Source organism: Octopus sinensis, linkage group LG10 (genome assembly GCF_006345805.1).
Source record: "Octopus sinensis linkage group LG10, ASM634580v1, whole genome shotgun sequence".
Taxonomy (NCBI): Eukaryota; Metazoa; Mollusca; class Cephalopoda; order Octopoda; family Octopodidae; genus Octopus; species Octopus sinensis.
In genome coordinates this window covers 64356560-64383025 of record NC_043006.1, presented here as the reverse complement: position 1 = coordinate 64383025, position 26466 = coordinate 64356560, and the positions used below count along the sequence as shown (strand labels likewise).

Genomic DNA, 26466 nt, shown 5'->3' with positions numbered 1-26466 from the left:
CATCACCCCACTACCAAGTTTGCCATCCCCCCTTCATTCCCTATTCCCCTGTCCCTCCTTCATTTCTCATTCATATGTTGTGATAGAGAAATATACAAGAGTATTGTTACAGTAGATACGTATAAGGCGGCAAACTGGCAGAATTGTTAGGAAAAATGCTTAGTGATGTTTCATCTGCTTTTATGTTCTGAGTTCAAATGATGCCAGGGTCAACTTTGCATTTCATCCTTTTGGGGTTGATAAAATAAGTACCAGTTGAGCACTGGAATTAGTTTAATTGACATAGCCCCTTCCATCGAAATTGCTGGCCTTGTGCTGAAATTTGAATCCAATATTTATATATACACGTGTCTAAGTATGTGTATATATACACACACACACAAAAACAACCACATGTGCCTATGTGTATATACATGCATATATGTGTGTCTACACGGCAGAGAGACAGTAACACACACATACACACATGCACATAAAATGGGCTTCTTTCAGTTTCCATCTACCAAATCCACTCATAAGGTTTTGGTCAGCCCAAGGCTATGGTAGAAGACACTTACCTCAAAATGGCTGGCTTTGTGCTGGAATTTGAAACCAATATTTATATATACATGTGTCTAAGTATGTGTACATCTATCTATACACACACACACACACACACACATAAACAACCACATGTGTCTATGTGTATATACATGCATATATGTATGTCTACACATATGTCAGAGTCACAGCTGTCCAAATCAATAGGCAGTCCATCTGCCAAGTGCCATCTGTCAAAGCTCTGTATGATCCTCCAATATATGCTGGTATGGCATAGCCAAAGATATAGATCAGTTGAGCACACAGTTCTCTGATGAACTACCTATGCCAGACTTGGTGCTACATAACAATAACAGCAACAACATGCACCATATATATATGGAATGGCACGTATCTGTGGTTCCTGACAATGTGACAGAAAGTGAAATAGAATATTTAGCCAGGGCATAACTCTTTAGTATTCACATTAATCTGTTAAATGTATTGCTTTTTTTATGTTTTACTTGTATCAGTCATTAGACTGCAACCATGCTGGGGTACTGCCTTGATGAAATTTTAGTCAAATGAATTCGCCCCCAGTTTTTTTTTTTCCACCCCCAAGCCTGGTATTTATTGTCACTCACTTTTGCCAAACTGCTAAGTTACAGGGATGTAAACACAAAAACAGATTGTCAAACAGTGATAGAGGACAAAAACAGACACAAAGAACACACACACACTATGGGTTTCTTACAGTTTCCATTGACCAAATCCACTCACAAGGCTTTGGTTGGCCTGAGGTTACAGAAAACATTTGCTGAAGGTGCCACACAATGGGACTGAACCCAGAACCATGTGGTTGAGAATCGAGATTTCAATTATGTCACTGTTTATTTTTAGAATGACATTGTAAAATATGTGTGAGAAGGATTTGGACATTTTGAACTTAAAAAGGTAGAATATTTGGGATGGATATGATCAGTTTAAATGCTAATGGGTTTGTCTTTATGCTTATAAATGAGGTTTTTCTCATTTGAGTTAGAGGAAAAGCAATGTCAGGATGTCTGATGGAGATAACCAGGTGTAAGGTTTGCCAAAAGAGTTGATAATCCTTGAATCAAGAGTCTAGACATGCTACCAGCATACCCTGCTCCATTTGTAGGTTCGATGGATGGCTGTTAATACACAGGTACATGCCGGCACACACACTCATAAACATGCACATGCATACACACATACAGAGACATACACACACTGAGACATGGGTGAAAGACTTCAAATGCTGGGTGTGATGCATAGTTAATTAGATCACCCTAGTATTTAACTAAAACCTATTTTATAGATATCATTACACTGCATACAACTACATATATAAACTGTTTGTTTAACAGTTTTTTCATGCATGAATTGGTCAAAGATATATTTAAGGTTGTTTGTGTGTGTGTGTATATATATATACCCTTATCTAAACAACAAGTGAAGGTTGTCAATGTATATCATCATCATACATAAGTTGCAGGTAAGAGTTTGCATCCCAACCACATGGTTCCGAGTTCAGTCCTACTACATGGCATCATGGGCAAGTGCTTTCTTATATAGCCACGGGCCAAGACCATAGAAGTGAGTAGATTTGGTAGACAGAAACTGAAAGAAGCTTGTTGTGTGTATATGTATATATATATATATATATATATATATATATATATATATATATATATATATATCTGTGTGTGTGTGTGTGTGTGTGTTAGTGTTTGTCCCCTAGTACTGCTTGACAACCGGTGTTGGTGTGTTTATGTCTCTATAACTTAGCAGTTCAGCAAAACGGATCGATAAAATAAGTACCAGGCTATGCAAAAAAAAAAGTACTGGGGTCGATTCATTCAACTAAAAGTTTTTCAAGGCAGTGCCCCAGCATGGCCACAGTCTAATGACTGAAACAAGATATATATATATATATCTTGTTTCAGTCATTTGACTCCCCGTATATATATATATATATGATCCGGTTTCTGACTGAAGATTAAAGGCTTCGAATGACCCGTCTGTTTTCTGTGTTCGTCCCTTTGTGTATTTCACGTTCTTGTTTCTTTATATATAATTTTTATACATATATATATATATACCGGGAATATACTATATGAGTCATAATTCTATATGGAATAATAATAAGTCCTCGGCAAAGATGAGGAAATTACATGCAGATACCTTCATAGCTATGCATACATAAATGAATGTGTGTGTGTGAAGTATGTGTATCTATATTAAATATTAATATTTATATAAATATTCAATTTGAGATCAGAAGGACAATGATAGACGCGAGCGCCGGCACACACACACGCACATAGATACACACAGATACATACACAAATGTACAGGGACACGGAAGCATACACATACATGGAAATATTGATACATATACAAAAGCACGGACACAAACACTCACACACAATCAAACATAAAAGATGAAAGCGATAGAAGTCAACGGAATCAATTAAGTTCGTGTAATATTAATAAATTCAATGGGAATTTATTTTTTAAGCCATTTTATGAACAATAGCGTTGGTTGTAGGTCTAGGCTATTCTGCTCACAATAACGTCGTTGGTCATGTTTCCAGTGGACCAACTATTGGCTCACTGTATTTACAATGGCGAGATGGATAAGAAAACAGAAACCTGTGCAATTCGTGTGGGATATCACAAGATATATTTTTTGTTCGACATACCCATTTATTGGCAATTTCTCGTCGCTATGTACATCCTTCGCCATTACACGATGAGCTTTCGCAAAATGGTGAACACGATATGAACGACGACAGACAAGTCAGCTACGAGAAGCAGAGGTCACGTAGTGACAGTAGAAAAGTAGAAAAGCAAAAAAAAAAAAAAGAGGAGAAAGCATGTTTGTGTGCCAGAAGTCAAAGCAATTGGTGAGGGAATTCAAGCCAATCAGCCTTGTGGTCTTCCTTTAGATCTGTGTTTCTCAAGCATTATTTTTATACCTGTGGACCTCTTTGTTTCTTATTTTATTCAGGTGGACCCTCTTAGCCATTCGATGTTTTTAAAAAAATCACATTGTATTTATATAATATTAAGAATTGTATTAAAATATTTTGTGTGTTATAGAAGCATAACCAATTTATTGCATATAAACTTTAACAAGATCTTATATGGACCTACAAAGGTCATGTGGCCCCCGGTTGAGAACTGCTGCTTTAGATGCACCTCCAAACATGTAAGCGATAAAACATCGTGGGTTTCGCCAGAGAGGACTGACCATTGAAGAGTGAAGTCTTTTCTGGCTCTGAAGAGGAAGCAGTCAGATCCTCGTTCATAGCGAGACCTTACATTTGTGATGACATTGGGAGCTTCTGTTTAGCGGCGTAGCTAAGGTGTGTGAGTGCCGCCACTCCTGCTCCTCCACTCCCTAATACAGACTTAAACAACAGGCCCAAAAGTATCGCTATCGTCCCCACCCAGCTACGCTTCTGGTTTTAGCTCCCAATTGTCTATATTTGGAGACGGTGGTAGGTGGTGTGCTATATTTGCGTCTTTTTGCTGTTGAAAGAGACAAGATTGTCATGACCATATTGGAGCAGGTGTATAAAGTTTCTCTTCCTGCTGTCATAACAGGCTAGACATGATGTATCTAGGTTGTATGTGGATGATACATGGGCGTTGAAAGTCATGGAGGAGTAAAGAGTGGTATTAACTATATAGGGAAGTAGAAGTTGGCGTAGTTGGAGGTGATGGCAAATCGCCGTTGAAGGGAAAACCGAGCTCTGAGGTACGCAAGAGTTGGTAGAGTTGCTGAGAGAGCAAGAGAGGCTGTGTGTGTGTGTGAGAGAGAGGAAAAATGAGAGAGAGAGAAAAAAAAACGAACTCTGTCAACTCATGACGCGATGGTGTAATCTAACAGAAGCCGTTAATCTAAGTTACAAGAGACATATGGAGCTCACACAGGCGGACATATTCACGCGTCAAACATGGCCGAATGTCTGGTTGACATAAAGAGCAGTAACTACACTATTTTCATGAAAATTTTCGTAAGCGAGTGATCCTCTGGTGAGTGATATAGAATAGTAGGTACCCAGTAGTTCTAGCTTTACGAAAATCATACAAGTTGTCGTTAAGGCGAGGAGAGAGATTCACCGCTTTTGATAAGGTTTTAATCATCTTGCTGCAAGTGTACGGAGACTATAGATAGAAGGGGTTGGCTTTTTTATGTGAATCAGAAACACTGCAGCCTACTGCAAAAGACGGGGGTTACACTTCTTTATCTTTCGTCCTTCTGGGTGTATCTTAGCCGAGTTATATTCCTATAGTACATCTTCAATGTGAATGGAGGTATAGAATTGTACTTGTCCGGCAGTAGACTTTAATCTGAGCTCGCGTATCAAAGAAGGGGATGAGGTACAAAGCAATGACGTAGAAATCTTTCTAACTATTAAAACATACATGTTATTTTCACAAGGTATAATATTTATAATATACATTTACATCGAAGAGCTTTCCTAATACAATAAATTAATATTTATCACAAAATATATAATGCGTATTTTTTTAAATTGGTCCCACAATTACGATAATGTAATTGTGAAAGACTCACCACGTCCACGCGAAGTGCGGAAACCACAGCCCTAATAATGCCCCTACAATTACCCATATTGTGCCAGATATTTTAAAAAAAAATTAACATAAGCATTACATTTGTCAATACCAATCTCTCTCTGGATATATATTAATATTTAGCAGAAGCAACAGAAGGGCGAAAGTTTCATCAAATTGGTTTGATAAGTGCCATGCACGAAACTTTCGGCTCTTGAGTCACTTTGCTGCTTCTGTTAAATAAAAGAGACCGATAGAATAAGTACTGGGTTTACAAAAGAATAAGTCCCGGGGTCGAGTTGCTCGACTAAAGGCGGTGCTCCAGCATGCCCGCGGTCAAATGACTGAAACAAGTAAAAGAGTAAAAGAGTATATATATATATATATATATATATATATATATATATATATATATATATATATATATCCGTAATAATGAAGGGTGAAATTAATTAATTTGGAATAATTATCAATTACACCAAGTAGTCTTCGGCATGTAAAAGCCTCATTCGAGGAAAATTAAGTAATACTAAGCAATAAAGGGTTTAGCAACGAATTGCCTTACCACATACTAGTAGAAGAAATAGCTATAACTCTTTGACTGCTATTTCTAAATTCGGTATGTGGTAAGGCAATTCGTTGCTAAACCCTTTATTGCTTAGTATTACTTATATATATATATATATATATATTCATGTTTTGAGTGAAATAAAGATCAGAGATGCTTTGCCTCATGCAAAAACAAGGGGCTACTGGGAGATGTTGTAAACTCTACTAAATCCATTGCATTGTTGGAAACATTTCCGTGTGATCAACATAATCACAGGGTCTGAGTGGGGCAGCAAGGACTGAACTAATCTTCGCTTGGTTCCACTTGCGGTCTCTTCCCAATCACAACCACCAATGTATCAGGAATAAATGTATTACTATCATGTCCATGGTCTCTGGAAAGGGTTGTGATTGTGACTTCCGCAGGCTCTCCAAGGAACAAAATAACGAAGAAAACAGAGGAATTAAACAGGCGGATTTATATAATATAAATATAATGACGCCGTAAACGACAGCCGGTTGAATGGAAGCGAGGAAGACAATAGTCGAACTTTAATAAACGGAGCATATGGTCTTTTTTAATGTAAACAGCAGCAAGAGGAGGAGGAGAAAGAGGAGAAAGAAGGAGAGAGACAGAGGCGTCGGTTGTAATGGTGACTTCTCTACCATATGTTACATTAGCGGTTGTCTATGTAGGAGTGAATATATATATAGCCTGTGTTGTGCGTTTATGAATGTGTATCTGTGTTTATATATTTGAATTATTGAGTGTATGACTGTGTGTGTGTGTGTGTCTCTCTCTCTCTATATATATACACACTTTCGTCATGTATGAGTGTCTGTGAGTATGTCATGTGCGAGTCTATGTAATGGTGTGTATCTGTCCTTGAACGTCATGATGGAGATGTGTGTGTGTATTATACGTGTGTATGTTTGTTACAAGAGGAAGGTACTACTTGAGAATAGTGTTCCCGGTGCGCGCACTCGCGCAGTTGCGCATCCGCGCTAGCTAGTCACGACTAGTCGATCCTTACCCTATGTTTTTGTGTTATTTACTTTGTTTAAAAAATTATTTACTTTGTGCTTTTGTGTTTTATTTACTTTGTTTAACAAAAATTATTTACTTGTGTAAAAAAATTATTTATTTTGTGTTTTATTTACTTTGATAAGGAGTCGTTATAGGATCGACTAGTCACGACTAGCTAGCGCAGATGCGCGACTACGCGAGTGCGAGCACCGGGACCACTTGTTCTCAAGTAGTACCCAAGAGGGATGCTAATATGAGTTTATACATGTATGAATGTATCTGAATGTGTGCGTACAGTACAGTGTTGGTATCGTGTATGTGAGCGCGAGCGTGTGTATGGGTGGTATCTGACTGTAAGTATATGTAATATGGTACCACAACTATTGTTAACGGAAGCCACAACTCTTCTGGTCGTTCTATGCAAGAAGCATTAATACTGGTATTACTTGCATGATCTCGTGGTTTGTTATATAAGAGACGATGTCATTCAGTGTAACTTTTATTAAATACTGCAGACTGTGATTTGTGAGAAGTTCAGCTGCTGTTTTTCGCAGATTGAGCGACCATATGTCAGCTCTCTTTTAAAAATTATCAATGAACATTTCTCTTTTTCCCTATCTTCCCCATTTCGCTTTATACTTTCATATCTTTTGAGCAGAGGTCCCCAATCCGAGTTGCCTGCTCTCTCTGGGAATGCAAGATTGCATTTCAAAGGATGTAACAAAGGGAAATAGTATAAACTTTATTAAAACCACTCTTCAGAATAAAATTATTAACTTTGAAAAAGAAAAAAGAAAAAAATTTCTCCATTAACTACTCCAAGAATCTGATTAATCCTCAGAACTATTGTTGTTTAATTTTAATAAAATGTTGAGAAAATTGATTCTTGCTTCTTTGACTGTTCTATTACTTTTGTAAAAAATAAATCAAATATTTCCTTAGGGTCCTCGACATAGATAAGGCTGGGAAGCAATATTTTAAAGCAATATTTAGAGCTGGTTGCCTTTTTGAGCAAGCATGAGCAAACTGTGGCCTGTGGTACTCTCTGAACAGCATGCCTAATTTCACAAGGAAAATAATGTTTGTTAAAATTTAGTTGATTTTTTTTTAACAGTGTGGCCCACCTGTTAGTGAGCCATGTCTCATGTGGCCCACTTCTCATAAAGGGTTGCCTATGTCTGCTTTAGAGACTGTGAGTTTTGACTTAGTTCCATGAGGTAGGACTGAACTTGGAACTATGTGGTTGAGAAGCAAACTTCTTACCATGCAACAATGCCTAAGAATTGTTATAAACTTAGAAAACATGAAACAATTTGTTTGTGAAATGGATCTTGAAGCAAATAAAGCTAAAATTAATAGCATGTAAATAATCGGTTAAAAGAAAAAATCCTTTGGACAGAAAAAAGCGAAGGATGTCACTGACAAGTTATTTATAACTTTATTTGCATCAAAGTCCACCGTTCCAGTAAACAATAATTGTATCTTGTGACAGTGGACAATATTATAGAATTAGAGACAAGTTTCTGATGAGGCACGACAGGTTTGAATGAACTGGTTTCAAACATGGATGGAGAGTGATAAAAAAAAAAGGTTGACCGCCACTAGGTAACATCATCATCATCATCATCATTGTTTGATGTCCGCTTTCCATGCTGGCATGGATTGGACGATTTGACTGAGGACTGGCGAACCAGATGGCTGCACCAGGCTCCAATCTGATCTGGCAGAGTTTCCACAGCTGGATGCCCTTCCTAACACCAACCACTCTGAGAGTGTAGTGGGTCCTTTTACATGCCACTGGTATGAGAGCCAGTCAGGCGATACTGGCAATGGCCACGCTCAAATGGTGTTTTTTATGTGCCACCTGCACAGAAGCCAGTCCAGCAGCACTGGCAACAACCTCGTTTGAATGTATTTTCACGTGCCACGGGCATTAGTAACAAACAATTTCCTACTAAAGAATTCTTTCAAAGTTTGGCCCAATGCCAGCAATCTCAAAGGGAGAGGGACAAATGATGACATCATTCAAGGGCTTGACCAGTATTTTATTCTATCATCCCTGAAAAGGCAAAGTCTATTTTGGGTAGATTTGAACTCAGAATGTAAAGAGCTGAAATAAATGCAGCTTCGCATTTTGGCCAATAAACTAACAAGTCTAGCAGCTCATTACCTTAATTTCCTACTAATATAATAAAAAAATTGCGTGTGTGGTAAATAGCTTGCTTACCAATCACATGGTTCCGGGTTCAGTCCCACTGCATGGCATCTTGGGCAAGTGTCTTTCACTATAGCCTCAAGCTGACCAAAGATTTGGTAGATGAAAACTGAAAGAAGCCTGTCATATATATGTGTGTGTATATATATATATATATATATACATGTATGTATGTGTATATGTTTGTCGCCCTAACATCGCTTGACAACCGATGGTGGTGTGTTTACATCCCCGTAATTTAGCAGTTCAGCAAAAGAGACCTATAGAATAAGTACTAGGCTTACAAAGAATAAGTCCTGGGGGTCAATTTGTTTGACTAAAGGCAGTGCTCCAGCATGGCCACAGTCAAATGGTTGAAACAAGTAAAAGAGCATAATTAACCAAAAGCCAAACATATATGAACAACAGTGTAAAACATGTCAGGCCAAGTGAAATTGCTTGAGAGGACTCGTCCGACCAATTTGAATTGTAGTCATGGACAGTACTGGTCACACGTAAAAGTATATATATATATAATATATATATATATATATATATATATATGTGTGTGTGTGTGTGGGGGGGGGGGGTGTTTGTGTGTGTGAATGGAACAAAAATGCAATAGAAGACATTAAAACATTTGGACAGATAGATGATACAAAGGCGGACAAGAGAAACAACAATTAGAAGGACAGGCAAAAAAGACAGGTCGTTCGTGGCTTTCTTTCTTCAGTCAAGTCCCAAAAGTCGCGACCATTTCCGACAGTTACACTTGAAATGGTTCGATCTGGTTGCCCCAAAGAAAGTCTAAGCTAAGAGCATTAGGCCCCCTTGTAAGAAACTAGCAAATGTGTACAGTAATAAAAAAAAAAAAAAAACGGAGAGCATGGTACAGAATTACGAATACAAGAAATAACAACAGGCATCTTTCAACTGAGAACGAATCAAATTGAGCTGGCTTGTACAAAGTGAAAACCTGAAGGCACGAACATGAGAGGTATATATGTATTTATACCTTGCTACACACACACATATATATGTACACATACATTCACACAAACGTATACATACATACATGCACATTATCATTACAACACTGTGTTACATTCCAGCATCATCTAGTCTACTCCCCTTTACTCAACACACCAAAACTATTCCAACCTGTTCTTAAATAGGCTAGTTTGCCTTCAGTACACCCACCTCTGTTGCTAACTGAGTCTCCATCTCTTGGGTATTAGAAGCTACCAACTATTACTGGAGAGCCATTTAGGCATTTGACAGAATCTAGTTTGCACGTGCTTTTGGTGCTTATGCTTCTGTACACACACACACACACACACACCACACACACACACAAGGCTGTGGATGGTAAAGAATCATCATCATCATCATCATTTAATGTCTGTTTTCCATGCTGGCATGGGTTGGACAGTTTGACTGGGGTCTGGGAAACCAGGATGTTGCACCAGGGTCCAGTCTGATCTGGCAGTGTTTCTACAGCTGGATGTCCTTCCTATTGCTAACCACTACAAGAGTGTAGTGGGTGCTTTTTACGTGCCACTGGCACAGGGGCTAGAGGAGGCTGGCAACTACCATAATCAGTTGGTGCTTTTTTTACGTGCCACCAGCACAGAAGTCAGTCAAGGTGGTGCTAGCATCGGCCACACTCGGATGGATGCCTTTTACGTGCCACCGGCACAGGGATCACAACAACAATTTCCATTTGATTTTGATGTACTTGATTCAATAGGTCTCCTCAACCACAGCATGTTGCCCTAAGATCCAAGGTACTTTTGAGTGGGCTGGGGCAGGTTATGCAACACAGGTGTAGGTACAGCAGTGAACTCACTTTATTTGCCAGGTCTTCGCAGTCACAGCATATCTCCAGAGGTCTCGGTCTTCAACAATCAAGACCTGCACAACCAACTGTAGAAAATCCCCTAATCTTTTATATATCATCATACGACTAATGTCCTTTTTTACAAACTTGCATAGGTTGGATGGAATTTATTGAGACAGATTTTTTATAACCAGATGCCTTTCACGTCACCAACCCTCAATTGTTTCCAAGTAAGGTAGCATATCTTCATGGCTAAGCATGTTTTCACTGAGCATTTGCTATGAATGACATTCATTTACAACAATCGTGCAAAGTCAAGACAAAGAGACACAGATGCACACACACACACATGTATACATATATACACAATGGGTTTCTTTTCAGTTTCTGGCTGCCAAATCCACTCACAGTGCTTTAGTCGGTCTAAGGCTTTAACAGAAGACAATTGCACAAAGCTTTATATACTAGGATTCAACCCAAAACCATATCTCTCTCTCTCTCTCATATATATATATAAACATGTATTTTCGTGGTTGAAACCTTTTGGATTAACTGGTGCTAGAGTGAGCAATATAGTGACCACTCTCTTATATTTATTTTTTTAAAAATATTATAATATGTTATAAAATATTATAATAATCCAGGTTTCTCGTAGCACTAGGCCACTTGGTGTTGAATAAATATACTATTAAATTAGTATCTAATTCTCTCACCCTTATTAATTAATTATAATTATGCTGCATTTATTTCTAAATGCTGTATTTGTTCTCCGTGAAAGTTTGGCGCGCTGTTGGTTGGGGCATTTGAATTATAACGTCCGATGTAATCAATTGAACCACACGCGTATTTATCGTTATGGTAAAATCTGGCGTGTGATTCAGTGGATTTCATCCAGATAGTCTTGGCTGACGAGCTACAAATGGATTTTTTTGTAAGTAATATTACATTTAATTCATTAATAGCGAAACAATTGTCCCAAAATAATCTGTATTTTTGTTATTTTTTACTTGCCCTGTCCGTGTGAGCTAACATTCGTACTGGCTTTCATGGGAAACATGTATTTTCGTGGTTGAAACCTTTTGGATTAACTGGTGCTAGAGTGAGCAATATAGTGACCACTCTCTTATATTTATTTTTTTAAAAATATTATAATATGTTATAAAATATTATAATAATCCAGGTTTCTCGTAGCACTAGGCCACTTGGTGTTGAATAAATATACTATTAAATTAGTATCTAATTCTCTCACCCTTATTAATTAATTATAATTATGCTGCATTTATTTCTAAATGCTGTATTTGTTCTCCGTGAAAGTTTGGCGCGCTGTTGGTTGGGGCATTTGAATTATAACGTCCGATGTAATCAATTGAACACACGCGTATTTATCGTTATGGTAAAATCTGGCGTGTGATTCAGTGGATTCATCCAGATAGTCTTGGCTGACGAGCTACAAATGGATTTTTTGTAAGTAATATTACATTTAATTCATTAATAGCGAAACAATTGTCCCAAAATAATCTGTATTTTTGTTATTTTTTACTTGCCCTGTCCGTGTGAGCTAACATTCGTACTGGTTTCATGGGAAACATGTATTTTCGTGGTTGAAACCTTTTGGATTAACTGGTGCTATAGTGAGCAATATAGTGACCACTCTCTTATATTTATTTTTTTAAAAATATTATAATATGTTATAAAATATTATAATAATCCAGGTTCTCGTAGCACTAGGCACTTGGTGTTGAATAAATATACTATTAAATTAGTATCTAATTCTCTCACCCTTATTAATTAATTATATATATATATATATATATATATATATATATTATATCATCATCATCATTGTTTAACGTGTGCTTTCCATATATATATATTTCGTTTTTGGATTTGGTTTGCAAGATTCTTCATGTGAGTTTGTGCATTGTTGAAGCATATTCTGTTGTGTCTGGGGAGAGTCATTGTCTTTTAGTGCCTTATAATTTAACACACTCACTGGTAAGTAAAAAAAAAAAAGAAGTGGAAATTTTACCAGTGAGTGTGTTAAATTATAAGGCACTAAAAGAGAATGACTCACCCCTGACACAACAGAGTATATATATATATATAGATATGTCCCAGCTATAACCTTGGAGCCCTGGTAATCCATTACAGCACTTACCCATGGTTCTATAACCCCTGTCTCAGCTATAACCTTGGAGCCCTATATATCCGCTATATTGGAAATCTACAATGGTTCTATAACTCCTGTCTCAGCTATAACCTTGGAGCCCTATATATCCGCTATATCGGAAATCTACAATGGTTCCATAACTCCCGTCTTGGCTATAACCTTGGAGCCCTGGTGATCTGTTACAGCACTTACCCAGTGTACCTAGTTGTTTAGGTCACCTGTGAACTAAAAGCCCCATAAGAAATAATTAAGATTCAGTTGAATTAGGTACTTAAGCTGAAGCACCAAGTCAGTCTGGTATTATCCGCACAGCTTGAAGTAAGGTGAATAAAATCAAAATAAGCAACAAAATATCAATTAGTGATGCAGTACGACTGTTTCAAGCAGCTTCATTTAATTGAACAATGCAATTAGTACATTAATTTAAACGCAGTGCTATCTTCAGCTGCACAAAAAATATTTATATGGGATTTCAACAGGCAGGACACATTAATATAACTTTTCTTAAATATTTTAACAGAGTAAGAAGATGCAAGAAATTCATGTTGTCACTATTGTAGCAAAAGTGGCTAAGAAAAATTTCTTTGAATAGCATGGAGCATAGTGGGGTCATAGGGTTGTAATTCATTCCCAATTTATTTATCTCTTTATCATCTACTAAAATCTGAGACTAGAAGACAGTGTATATTTAGAATAAAGAACAAGAGTGAGTTGGCAGCTAGCTATTGGTCATAAATATTATTATAAGTATCCCTTTCCCATCAAAAGAAAAGAAACAGAACTTTAGAATGAGTCAATGAGATAGAAGTAACTGCCTAGTCTCAGATTTTAGTAGATGATAAAGAGATAGATAAACTGGAAATGAATTACAACTCTATTGTGTGCTCTTCTTTGCTGTCATGTCCCACAAATGAACCTTCTTTGGATCAAATAGTGATGAGAAATGGGTTCTCTATAAAAATGTCAAGTACTGAAGACAGCAGGTACGGAAAGGAGAAACACTAGCTTCCCAGGCTAAAGAAGGTCTTCACCCATGTAAAGTGTTGTTATTTGTTTGGTGGGATACAAAAGGTTTAGTTCATTTTTAACTTTTAAACCCAAACCAAACAGTAACAAAGGAGATCTACAGAGAGCAGCTTCAGCGGCTTAAGTCAGCACTACAAGTAAAACAACCATCTTTGGTTTCAAGATGAAAGCTGTTCTTCCATCAGGATAATGCTAGGCTACATAGCGAGGAGGACATTCCAAAGGCTGGAGCAATCTGAATGGGAAATGATGCCCCACCCACCATATTCACCGGACATTGCCTCATTCCATTATCATTTATTCTGTAGACTTCAAAATCATTTGGATGGAAAAAGTATAAATTCAGTACAAGAGATCAAAACAGTACTGGAATAGTATTTTTCATCATGGACAGGTGAATTTTGGAAGAGGGGCCTTGAAAGTCTACCAGAGAGATGGAAGAGCATCATAGAAAATGAAGGAGAGTATATTTTAAATTAAAAACAAACATTGTTTATCTTAATTTTCAGAAATAAAAGAGGTATAAAAAAAACTGCATTATTTATAGGCAGACTAAATATATATACAGATATAGACATATAATACACATAAATATATACATACAAATATACATACACATATAAATATACATACACATATACACATGTAAATATATACATATACACAAATATACATATATGCATATAAATGCACATATATAGATACATATATGCATCTATATATTTATATGTATATATACATATATAGATATATATACACATATCTACACACATGTGCATATATATATATATATATATATACACACATGTGCATATATATATATATATATACATACATACACACATGTGCATATATATATATATATATATATACAGACATATATATACAGACATATATATATACAGACATATATATATATACACACACATACACATTGTTTTATCAGTTTCAGCTCAAAGTTGTGGCTATGTCAAGGCACTGCCATTTTGTTACACTGTTATTATTGAGAGCCTCCTATGATATGTAAGCATTTGGTGAATAGGGGAGCTTGATGTTGCTACCCTCATTCACACCTCCTGCCGTGAGGTAGGTTCATCTGGGACTTCAGCAGGAAGAGATCCTGTTATGAATTTAAAACACTTACATCCTTGTTGTGTATGTTCCTCAGAATCTTTCGGAGAATATTACAAAACTGTGGGCCCCTGAAACCCAGGCTATTGCAATAACTGGTCCTGAAACAACAGCATTGCTGGATCTTTGGCACTGTGCAATGGCAACCTGTTCTGGCATTTGTTTAACTTTCAATGCCAAAATTTGGCACAATTCCTTCCAGACATATATTACTGCATACCTCTCCCATCTTTGCTCCAGGGAGTAGAGTCTTAGCTGTTTTAGCCTTTCCCAATAGCTAAGCTGTTGCAATGAGACAATCTTTTTTGTGAAGCTTCACTGGTTGCTTCAAGGTCTGTTATTAATTTTACACTGTGGGGTAACCATAGTTGGGAGCTATAGTCCAGGCGGCTGAGGATGAATGTCCTCCAGAGGACCATTATGGTTTCTTTCTCTCTGGTTCTGAAGGTTCTCAGGATCCAGCCAGCCAGCTTGGAATTTTCCAGCATTAAACTGCATATTATTATCCTCAGCCCATCTGTAAATTGAATTCAACTCCTGCTGCAGGTGTACAACATTGTTAGGCTTTTTTATTTTCTGCAAGACTTTCGTATTGTCCGTGTGGCTATCCATGCAGTGGAGGGCATGAGAGGGCCACTATGAAAAGCAGTGGTCCCAAGACAGTACCCAGTGGAACACCACTCCTATTTGTGTTTTCTCTAAGGTGGCTCCATTAGCCACCACTGCCTGACCTATATCTTTCAGAAATTCATGTAACCACTCTCCAAGTTTTCCAGCGATGCCGAGATCACACAGTTTGTGGCATATCATACAATGATCCATTTTAAGCTTTTGCAAAGTCAAGGTTTATCATGTCCACATTCAAGTTGTTGAGTAACTACCTCAACACCAATCATTCGACCAGGTAGGGTCAGGCAGTTCCTACCTGGTTGAACAACATGCTGGATATCCCTCAGCAAGTTGTTTTTTTAACCCTTTCATTACTAACCTGGCTGAAATTGGCTCTGAGTACAAATGTCTTAATTTCATAAGTTTTGAATTAAAATCTTCCACCAAACCTTAGTGACAATTAATATTCCTAACACTGGCTGAATGACAACTAAGTTATTTTACTAAATTCTTTGTTATATTTAAAGTAATTGAAAGAAATACAGAGCATCTCAAAATAAATACAGTAACAAAAGGGTTAAAGGAATGTGATTAGTTTCCCTCTGACTATTCATTCCATGACTTTGCTGATGTGTGAAGTCAGAGAGATAGGCCTATAATTTTTGGCATCTGCTCTGCTTCCTCCTTTATGGATTGGGAATATTATTCCTTCCTTCAGCTTGCCTGGTAACTTGTCTCAAGATCTTCATTGGTATTTTTATATCATTTCAGGCAGTTTAGTACTTAGTGTATCTGGCTCACAATTGTTAGGTTGTGAGTTTGATTCCCAGTGATGCATTGTGTCCTTGAGCAAGACTCTTTATTTCACATTGCTCCAGTCAACTCAGCTGGCAAAAAATGAGCTGTACCTGTAATTCAAAAGGGCCAGCCTTGTCACATTTTGTATCATACTGAATCTCCTTGAGAACTGTTATGAGGTATGTGTGATTGTGAAGTGCTCAGCTACTTGCATGTCAATTACACAAGAAGGCTTTACTGTTGATTGGATCAATGGGAACCCTCATTGTTGTAACCAATAATTACTTTTTCTCAAATTACAAAATTTTCTTTTTTTTTTTTTTCACTATTTTGCAAACTTTTTGAAAAATGTTCAATATTTTTTACAGTTTTAAAGTTTTGTCTTAATGGCAATTACTTTTTGACAGTAAAAAAAAATTGTCCATAAAAAGTGTGATTTGGTAAAGAAAATGTGGGTACAGGTGTGAAAGTATTCTGAATTAAGTGAACCTGGAAAACTACAAGATGCGGTAGCTTAAAAATGTCGATGAGGTTGGAGCTGAGGTTAAAACAATATGGTGCTTTAAGTTTGATTGAAATATAGCCCCTCTTTAGATTCTGATTTCCCCATGAAGAAAATTCTATATGCAATTTCTTTCGTTTTTTTTATATCTATACACACATACACAATCATCATCATTTAACGTCCGCTGTCCATGCTGGCATGGGTTGGACAAAGTTGGACAATATATGTGTGTGTGTGTGTGTGAGTATATTGTTTGAAGTGGTGTACAAATTTTATATCAATATTTTTATATATTTTATAAGATTCTTAAAAAATATTCTGACTACCTAGTTTTTCTTATATATATATATATATATATATATATATATATATGGTAATCTTTCCATACACACAGTTTGAATATACATATACGTACACATACACACTCATATAAGCATACACCAATTTCCACGCATACATTTACTCACGATCATATAGGCATACACAAACACACATTCTTCATGCAATCAAGACTGGTATATGATGAACAGACTGAAGCTTTGAACAAATGAATGAATGAATGAAAAAAAACACTACTGTTACTACATGGACGGGAAACAGTTCCCTGTGTAATTCGAACACATATGCCAGCATGTTTATTCAAATTCTCACAAACCTACTGAGAATATATATATATATATATATATTATATATATATATGTGTGGTTTGAGTGATTTAATTGATACATCCCACATTCACACACATTATCCCTACAATCAGTGAAACAACTCTTCCAGACTCAAAATATGTTACCAACTCTACACGAAAACAAACAGAAGGAAGATTTCAGTTTACAAATGAAGCGATTGTTGAGAAAAAGAAAGAAAGAACCAAAAAATGAAACTAAAACACTCGAAGTAATCGATTTTCTACGATTTACAACCGCCCCCGCAATATCTTTTTACTGTCCGAAGTAATGAGAGAGAGAGAGAGGTGGGGGAAGACTGTATGTATGTACATAACGTAGATGAAACTACGGTCCATCGAGAATGACGAGATATAACCATCAAATCTTCCTAAAATCACAACCTACGGCCTTAAAATTAAAAAATATGAAACAGGAAGGCTACATTGGTCGATGCAGTCCTAGATGAATTATGTATGAAGAAAAAACAAAAGCTGCATATTAACAGCTGGAATGTCTATGGTTTGCTAAATCAAGTCCGACCGGGGCCTTAAACAGCAATTAAAAGCTGTGTGGTCTTTCTTTGCTACATTTGATGCCGAATCAACATGCGAATCATATGCAGCCACTTGGCCTATTAGAAACAGCAGTCAAACTACACTCAAATACCACCTGTCGTATTAAAAAATGTACGAACATATTTGTTACTGGTAATCGCTACATACACTAGACCTGAAAATACAAATAAAATAAAACAAAGACGAGATTATAGTTAGAACATCTGATCATTTGTTTACTGGATCAGTGATGACTAAGGGACAAAAACAATAACAATCAATCATAGAGGGTGATAGATAGATCGTCTTGATTTGTATGATACACTAACCTAAAGACTTGCTAGTGTCCCTAACCAGTTTTAAGGAGACACACACACACACACACACATATAAATAGGCCCATATAAACATGGGTCCTCACACCCATTCAAACAATAGATTGATGGAAACGGGTAATATCTATTATAGTTCTTTCACTCCTGATGTCCCTTAATTCTCTATCTTTCACTGTATCTCGCTATCAATCTTTATACACACAAACATGTGCAAATCTACATATATATATATATATAACTGTCTGTATGTAGGGAATGAATATATATATATATACATATGGTTCCGTGAGTTAATGTGGAAGTAAGAGTATATTTATGTGCGCTTCGATCTAGCTCTCCCGGGAGGTCTAAGTTACTTAAACAACGACACAAAATACACACACACGAACTTGTAAAGCAAAATAAAATTAAAATGGTACATAAGAAATATTAAATTACCAGTCTTTCTGTAGATTCTTATTTCTGAGTTCACACTTTCCTTCCAATTCTTCCTACACTCTTTTACCCTCGAACTCTTCTGCCTTCTGTTCGTGTCCACTGATTTCGTCACCTTCGATCAGTGTCGAAAGCTTCAATCGAACTGCAACGACAGGAGGCGACGATTTTCTTTATAAAGAGCAGATTTCGTCTTCCCCAATCTTCTCCCCTACATTAACTCTTTCTCGTTCTCATACTCTGTGCCCTTCTCTATCTCATACTCTGTACCTCTCTCTCTATTAGATTCCTTGTTTATTCTATCTATTTCTACGCTACCTCTCTGTCTGTCTCTTCCTTTTCCTCTGCTACTGTCTCACTCGCTTTCTCCTCCTACTCTCGGTTACCCTGTCTCTTTTCTCTCCTACTGTCTCTCTTACTGTTACTTCAACCCTCGATATTTCCTTTTCATTCTCTCCTTGTTGAAAGGTTTTTTTCTGCTATTGTTTTCTGTTTTTTCTTATCTCGCTATACACAAGCTTTTCTTCTTCTATTTCTCTTCTTTCTTTCTGTCATCCTTTAGTCCTTCATTTCAACCACACACACACTCTCTCTCTCCCCTTCCTCCTTAAACCTTCTCTATTTCTTCCCCCTTAAACCTTCTCTATTTCTTCATCTTCCGCTTTCTCTCTTTCCTTATCGCAAACACATTGCAATGTATCTGCCCCTTATATTCGAAGTTTTATTAGGTGGCGAAAGTGTTGATTACGAATAAGTTCACCGCCATCAGTTCATCGCAGGAAAGTTCACCGCCAGGAAAGTTTACCGAGAAAACACATCCATAGTATCACACCATTAATAAGTAAAAAGTATTTTATTAAGAAAACAGAAAAATTGAAGTTGTGTTGGGCGCTGAAGAATATCTAAAGCAAAGAGCTCACGGGGCATTGAAACTGGTTCCAAAATATGGATCCATTGTCTATATTGAGATATTCGATTAAATTAACCGAAATAGCTTGTCATGCAATTTAATCCTACTTTCGATCAACTGTTTCTATGATACAAAATATTTTAGGTTCAGATTTCCTTTTCACATTTTTAGTGTGCATGTACACACACACACACACACACATGTACAGTCTCTCACTCTCCCTCTCTTTCTCTCTCTCACACACACACACGTGTATGTATAAGTAGGTTGTTCTGAAAGTAATGCAAAAGAGAGCATAATAGCATAATCTTTTCTTTTGTAATAACTGAGAAATCGTTCAGTTTTCACACGGTCGAGTAACCCTACCTTTATATGCAGCTCTTGTTTTCCCTCATTGTCGACAAATAATGGGATCCATAACGAAGGAAGCGGGAAAGGCCGTACGGCATCCACAGGAAGCTATAGAGTATTTACTGTGATGGCATCGGAAAAAGTGTGAAAACTGGGTACCTTGGTAGCTGACATCCGATTTGAAGGTGAGAAGGAAGAAGGGTGGAGATCTACTCTGATCCGCTGCAAGCGTTTGAAGTCAATGTAGACGCGTCGTCCTTCACCTGCAATCTAATGACAGGGAAGGAACCATGGCCGTATGTTTATAATCCGTAAACAAAGGCTTAGTTCGTGGAATGGTGCTGTACTTCTTCTCCAAACCTTAAGCAGTTCAAGATCCAGCAATCGGCAGAGAAAGTCACGGTGATTGTTTTAATGGATGACAAGGACGCGTGAACAGCAAGTGGTACATTGAGAAACTGAAAAAGCTTAGAGGAACCGTTACAAGGAAAATGCTGGACAAGAACCTGAAAACGATCCACAGTCACTACAACAAAGAATGACCAAACTCATCTTTAGCGATATGTAAGGACATGTATGATGTAGAGGGCAAAAAGACCCCCCTCTCTCTCTCTCTCTTTCTCTCTGTCCTATCATGACTCCCCACAGCGGTATCAAATAGCTCATTTCCATTCTTTTTGAAGAAGGATTAAGGATTTCTTTGCATTCATTACAATAGTTATACCTGCGTTAGTGACAGTTGTATATGCTTTACGAAAAGCCAATATCTTCTGGAGGAGCTATTTGGAGATCAAGGGGTAAAACTCCATAATGAATTGGCATTTGGGTTTATCTTTAATTTTCTTGAACCATTCAAGGGTTGCGTTGCTACAAACACATTGAATAAGCAGAGGGTTATACAGGGATGACGGTCTATGAGTTGTACATTTCCACTTGTGTGTGTGAGTGTGTGTGCGCGCGTCCTCTTTCTCTTTTTGGCCACCTACTTGGTAGCAAGGTTGTAAAAGAAAGCATCTTGTTTTGTTCATCATTCTTTAAATCTTTTTAAGGTCTTGCAGATTTTTATAGTCCCTGATATCGTGATCATTTGTAGTGTATGAATTAAGCATTTGCATACATACATATACATACGTGCGTACGTATGTATGTATGTATGTATGTATGTATGTATGTATGTATGTATGTATGTATGTATGTGTATGTGTGTGTGTGTGTGTATGGATGGGTAGATGGATGGATGGATGGATTACAGGTAAGTTCACCGCGGAGAAAATTTACCGAGAAAATATATCCATAGTAGCTCACCTTTGATAGTTAAAAACTATTTTATGTATGTATGTATGTATGTATGTATGTAAGTATGCATGCATGCATGCATGTATGTATGTATGTATGCATGTATGTATGTATGTATGCATGTATGCATGCATGTATGTATGTATGTATGTATGTATGTATGTAGAAATACCTGGGCTGGTGTCCAGGCGCGCGGTTGGCCCACTGGGAGTGGGAGGCCCCTTCTCTTGTCACATCTCCCTAGGAAAGGGAAACTCCGAGAGAAAACCTGCAACACTGACGATATTCAATGATGTAGACTTGTTCTTCTTTTCGAGTTTATGCTGTCCGTGTTCTGAGAGTGGGATTGGATTTGTGCAAATCCTTTCCCCACTATGAAAAACCATCATGCGGGTATACTCTTTTACTCTTTTACTTGTTTCAGTCATTTGACTGCGGCCATGCTGGAGCACCGCCTTTAGTCGAGCAAATCGATCCCGGGACTTATTCTTTGTAAGTCCAGTACTTATTCTATCGGTCTCTTTTGCCGAACCGCTAAGTAACAGGGACGTAAACACACCAGCATCGGTTGTCAAGCAATGCTAGAGGGACAAACACAGACACACAAACATACACACACACATACATATATATACATATATACAACAGGCTTCTTTCAGTTTCCGTCTACCAAATCCACTCACAAGGCTTTAGTCGGCCCGAGGCTATAGCAGAAGACACTTGCCCAAGATGCCACGCAGTGGGACTGACCCGGAACCATGTGGTTGGGAAGCAAGCTACTTACCACACAGCCCTCCTATGTATATGTACATGTGCATGGTTGCAGATATATGCGGGTATACATGCATGTGTTCCTCACGTGTGTGAGTGATCATATAGCATGTGCGTATTTTAAGAGTGTATTTGAATATAACTGTGCACGTCTGTGTATGTCTGTGTGCGTGCGCGCATGCGTAGTTATGTATATGTGTACATGCATGGTTGCATAGATATGTGGATCTATTAGCGTATGTGTGAGTGCGCATGCGTGTGTTTCATGCGAGTGTGAGTGAGCATATGCATATAGGCACATGTATGTGGGTGTGCGTGCGCGCATGTGTATCTATGTACATGCGCGCATACGCGATTGCTATGAGCATTTTTACTCCTTTACTTCTTACTTCCCCCTCTTCTGTTTTTTCCCTTACTTAACGGTCATTCTAATAGCTCTTTTCTCTTAATATCGATCAATTGCATAGTAATTTCCCTTTGTTTAACGGTCATTTTCATAGCATATTTTGATTGCCTCAATAACTGAAGAGATGCCAGTGCAGGTTTCCGCCCTGACATCCGAAACTCATACATACAGCTGTTTCTAGGATATTATGGATATCCCTTCATCAGAGACGATGCGGGATGGTTAAATAGAGGTAAATATTTGAGTTCGAAATAAGGAATTATTATGGAAAGGAGGAGATAAGGAATATAGAGCGAAATAAGAGAATAAAAGTAGTAATAAAAATATAAAATATATAAAGATATTGTAGTTGCAGTTCCATTATTCGAGGAAAGTAGTGTATAGAAGTAGTAAAAATGTTTCCTGTACATGGTATGTATGTTCCAATAGTAGTTCATGCTTAATCATTTCAAAGTATGGAGCCTTGGATTCTGTGTTGCTCATTCAAAGGGTCCTGTGGTGTGAATGAAAATTTGAGAATGTATTGGTACTATTTGTGGATAGATGGGGTAGGGGGGATGTGTATGTTTAAAATCAGGGGATAAGTTAAAATGGGAACTGGAAGAGAAAATGAAAGGAAGAAAAAGAGAAAAAAGAGAGAAAAGTGAAAAGAGTGAAAAAAGTGAAAAAATGGGAAGAAAGGGTGAAAGAAATGAGAAAAGGAGTGTTAGTTGGTGGTCAAGATAATGTGAGGGGAGGGTGGGAGAGGAGTGGGGGAGGGATAGGAAGAAATGAGAAGGTAAGGAGTGAATAAGTGTAAGATGTATGAATAGGGGTGATATGATAGAGCTGTATTAAGGGATGGGTAGAGAAAAGTATGGGTGGGGTGTTACCAAAGTGAATAGTAATTTTAGTAGTAAATTCTAAAGTGGAGGGGAGAATACAAGGGTGTCAAATTTCTTTAAATACACGTATGTGATGGTATAGGTTACTGTGATCGGTAGGAATCAGAGAGGAGGAAAGAAGGTATAATGACATACGTATGCGCGCACACACGTACATATACATGTGCGCATATGCATACCTACATATACACTCGCATAATACATGTATATACACATGCATATACATACATATACATATATATACATGCATGCTCATGCGCATCCGTAAATTTATCCATAGCACTTACTTAGCGTTACCTGTCACTCTTTGGGTCTTCTAGATACCAATACCTCTCATATGTGTGTGCGTGTGTAATTTACAAATTTATTTATATTCAGGGCAAGCGAGTATGTATACAGACCGAGCCACATGCTGAAAGAAGACATATATATATATATATATATATATATATATATATATATATATATATATAATATATATATAATATATAATAGATATTTATAGTATAGGATATATATACATAACATCTTAATTATATATTATATATATACTTCTTATATTATATATAGATACATATATATATATATGATAGATATATATATATGATATATGGATATTATTATATATATATATATTATATAATGATATATATATATATTTAGAAAAAATAATTATTTTGTGTATAGTATATATATATATATACGGAAGGAAGAGCAAGCCTTCTACCATACTCTCAATTTTGGTCAACTTGCGCCGCAGGGTCTCGGAGGAGATAGTGTTAGTTGAAGGCTACCAAACCTGCCATACACAGACAACTTCAGCTTTATATATATATTATATATATATATATGTCTTCTTTCTATATATATATTTATATATATAAAGCTGAAGTTGTGTGTGTATGGCAGGTTTGGTAGCCTTCAACTAACACTATCTCCTCCGAGACCCTGCGGCGCAAATTGACCAAAATTGAGAGTATGGTAGAAGGCTTGCTCTTCCTTCCGTAGAAAAAAAATTTCAAATCGGACCATGTTAACACCAAAAATTATTTACATAAAAAAGGTGCTTTTTTTTGTATGAAAATCCCTATTTTTTACGATTTTTTTACTGCTGTTTTGTCATTTTTCGATGCATTTCAACTAGAAAAATGTTCACTTAAAGAGAATAACAAGCTACATATATACAGGATACAAAATATCATAGCAAAATCAGTGCTGGCTATAGAAAATCGAGAGAGACAACCTTAACAAGTGATGTAATACCATTGCTAACTTAGTAGGACATAGTATTATTATTATTATTATTATTATTATTATTATTATTATTATATTATTATTATTATAAAATATCTTAAAATACTAAAGAATATTTATTCAATAAAATCGCCATTGGTTTCAACCACAGCCTCCAGACGACTTCGGAATCTCCTGCAACTCTTCTGGACGGTCTGCTTGTTTAGGTAGGTGAATACTGCCATAATCCTTGCCTTCAGTTCATCTTTGGTGTTACAAGGAGTTTTGTTGGTCTCTTGCTCAACTGCGCTTCACACATAATGATTAGGTGGCCAGATGTTTGTGGGTGATTAGGTAGCAGAAATTGTCTGACAGCCATGACTGGGGTCTCCTGTTTGTATGACATGGTACAGAGTCCTCCTGCCAGACATAAGGTCTTCCATCAGCCACACTCTTGACCCAGGGCAGCACTACTTCCTCCAGGCACTTGATGTAGGCCTCCGTGTTGAGTCTGAGGCCGTGTGGAAGCATGAATGGAAGCATAACCTCGCTATCACTAGTGATCACTCCAAACAACAAGATGTTCACTGGGTGTTTGATTTTTGTCACTCTCAGATCGCAGTCTTCAGATTGACACCCAAACACTCTGAAATGCTCGTATTGGAGATTCCGGTGCGATTGCCAAGCAGTACAGCATGTATTTTCTAAATTTCTGGCATAATGAATTGCGTCATGGTGCTGTTCTTCTCACAAACGGTGCCCAGCTGGCCCTACAATGCTGTGTAATCGACAAAATGAAAAACAAAAAATGCGCGTACGCGAAATAAAAAATATAAAATGGCGACAATTTACCCATTGCACCCTGTGTGTGTGCGTGCGTGTGTGTGTGTGCGTGTGTGTGTATGTAACGGTAAAGATTAACTTTTATAACGGTTGAGATTAAATTGTAGACAATAATATGGAAAGTCAGAGTCGTAATTAGTTTTTAAGGATTGGTTCTTCGTTGATTGCCATTATGTAAAGATGAAAGAACAGCGAATGAAGTTGTGAGGAAAATATTTATTTACCGTACATTGTACATAATACCTTGCCTCGACGGGCAGGTGATAAAAATTCGAAGTAAAGATAGGTGTAGATTTTCCTTGTATGGTTTGTGTTTATGTTCTCGTCATTGGGTAGTAGTAATTACAGAGAGAGATAGAATGATGTGGTAAGAGAAAATAAAGTGAGCTAGTGTGAGTGAGAGAATCGAGGTAAGTTGTCTCATAGTTGCTGATTGTAAATTTCATTTCTCCCTCTGACCATGGTTCTAGCATCTAACTGATGGTAGCTGTCTCTGCCTCGAGTTGTCACTGACTGATTGAATTGTCACCAAGTGACTAACTGATTTTAGCTCGGATTTTTGTTCTTGTTTTTATAACTATCCAGAGGATAGACATATCGTTGGGGACAATGGATTTCGTTGGTGGTACTTGTTATCTTAATTCTAGCTTTTGGTGATGTAGAAGAGGTTAGAAGGGTCAAGTGGTGAAGACGTTACTTCGGCCTAGCTAGGCATCTGGCAAATGTAAACTTTCACAGAAAAAACTATTGTTCCACCGTGAGAAAAGTTCTGTTGAACTGTTACTAGAAATTTGGCTATGG

At 37.2% G+C, this 26466-nt stretch overlaps 1 protein-coding gene across 1 annotated transcript in view; it reads right to left on the bottom strand.

Moving 5' to 3' along the window:
* Nucleotides 1-19313, bottom strand: part of LOC115216507 (cytochrome b561) — a 32456-nt gene extending 13143 nt beyond the window's left edge. The window contains exon 1 of the mRNA XM_029785943.2: nucleotides 18975-19313. The gene's annotated coding sequence lies outside the window, so the exon portion shown is untranslated. The remainder of the gene's footprint in view (nucleotides 1-18974) is intronic.
* Between the last annotated feature and the right edge of the window lie 7153 nt (nucleotides 19314-26466).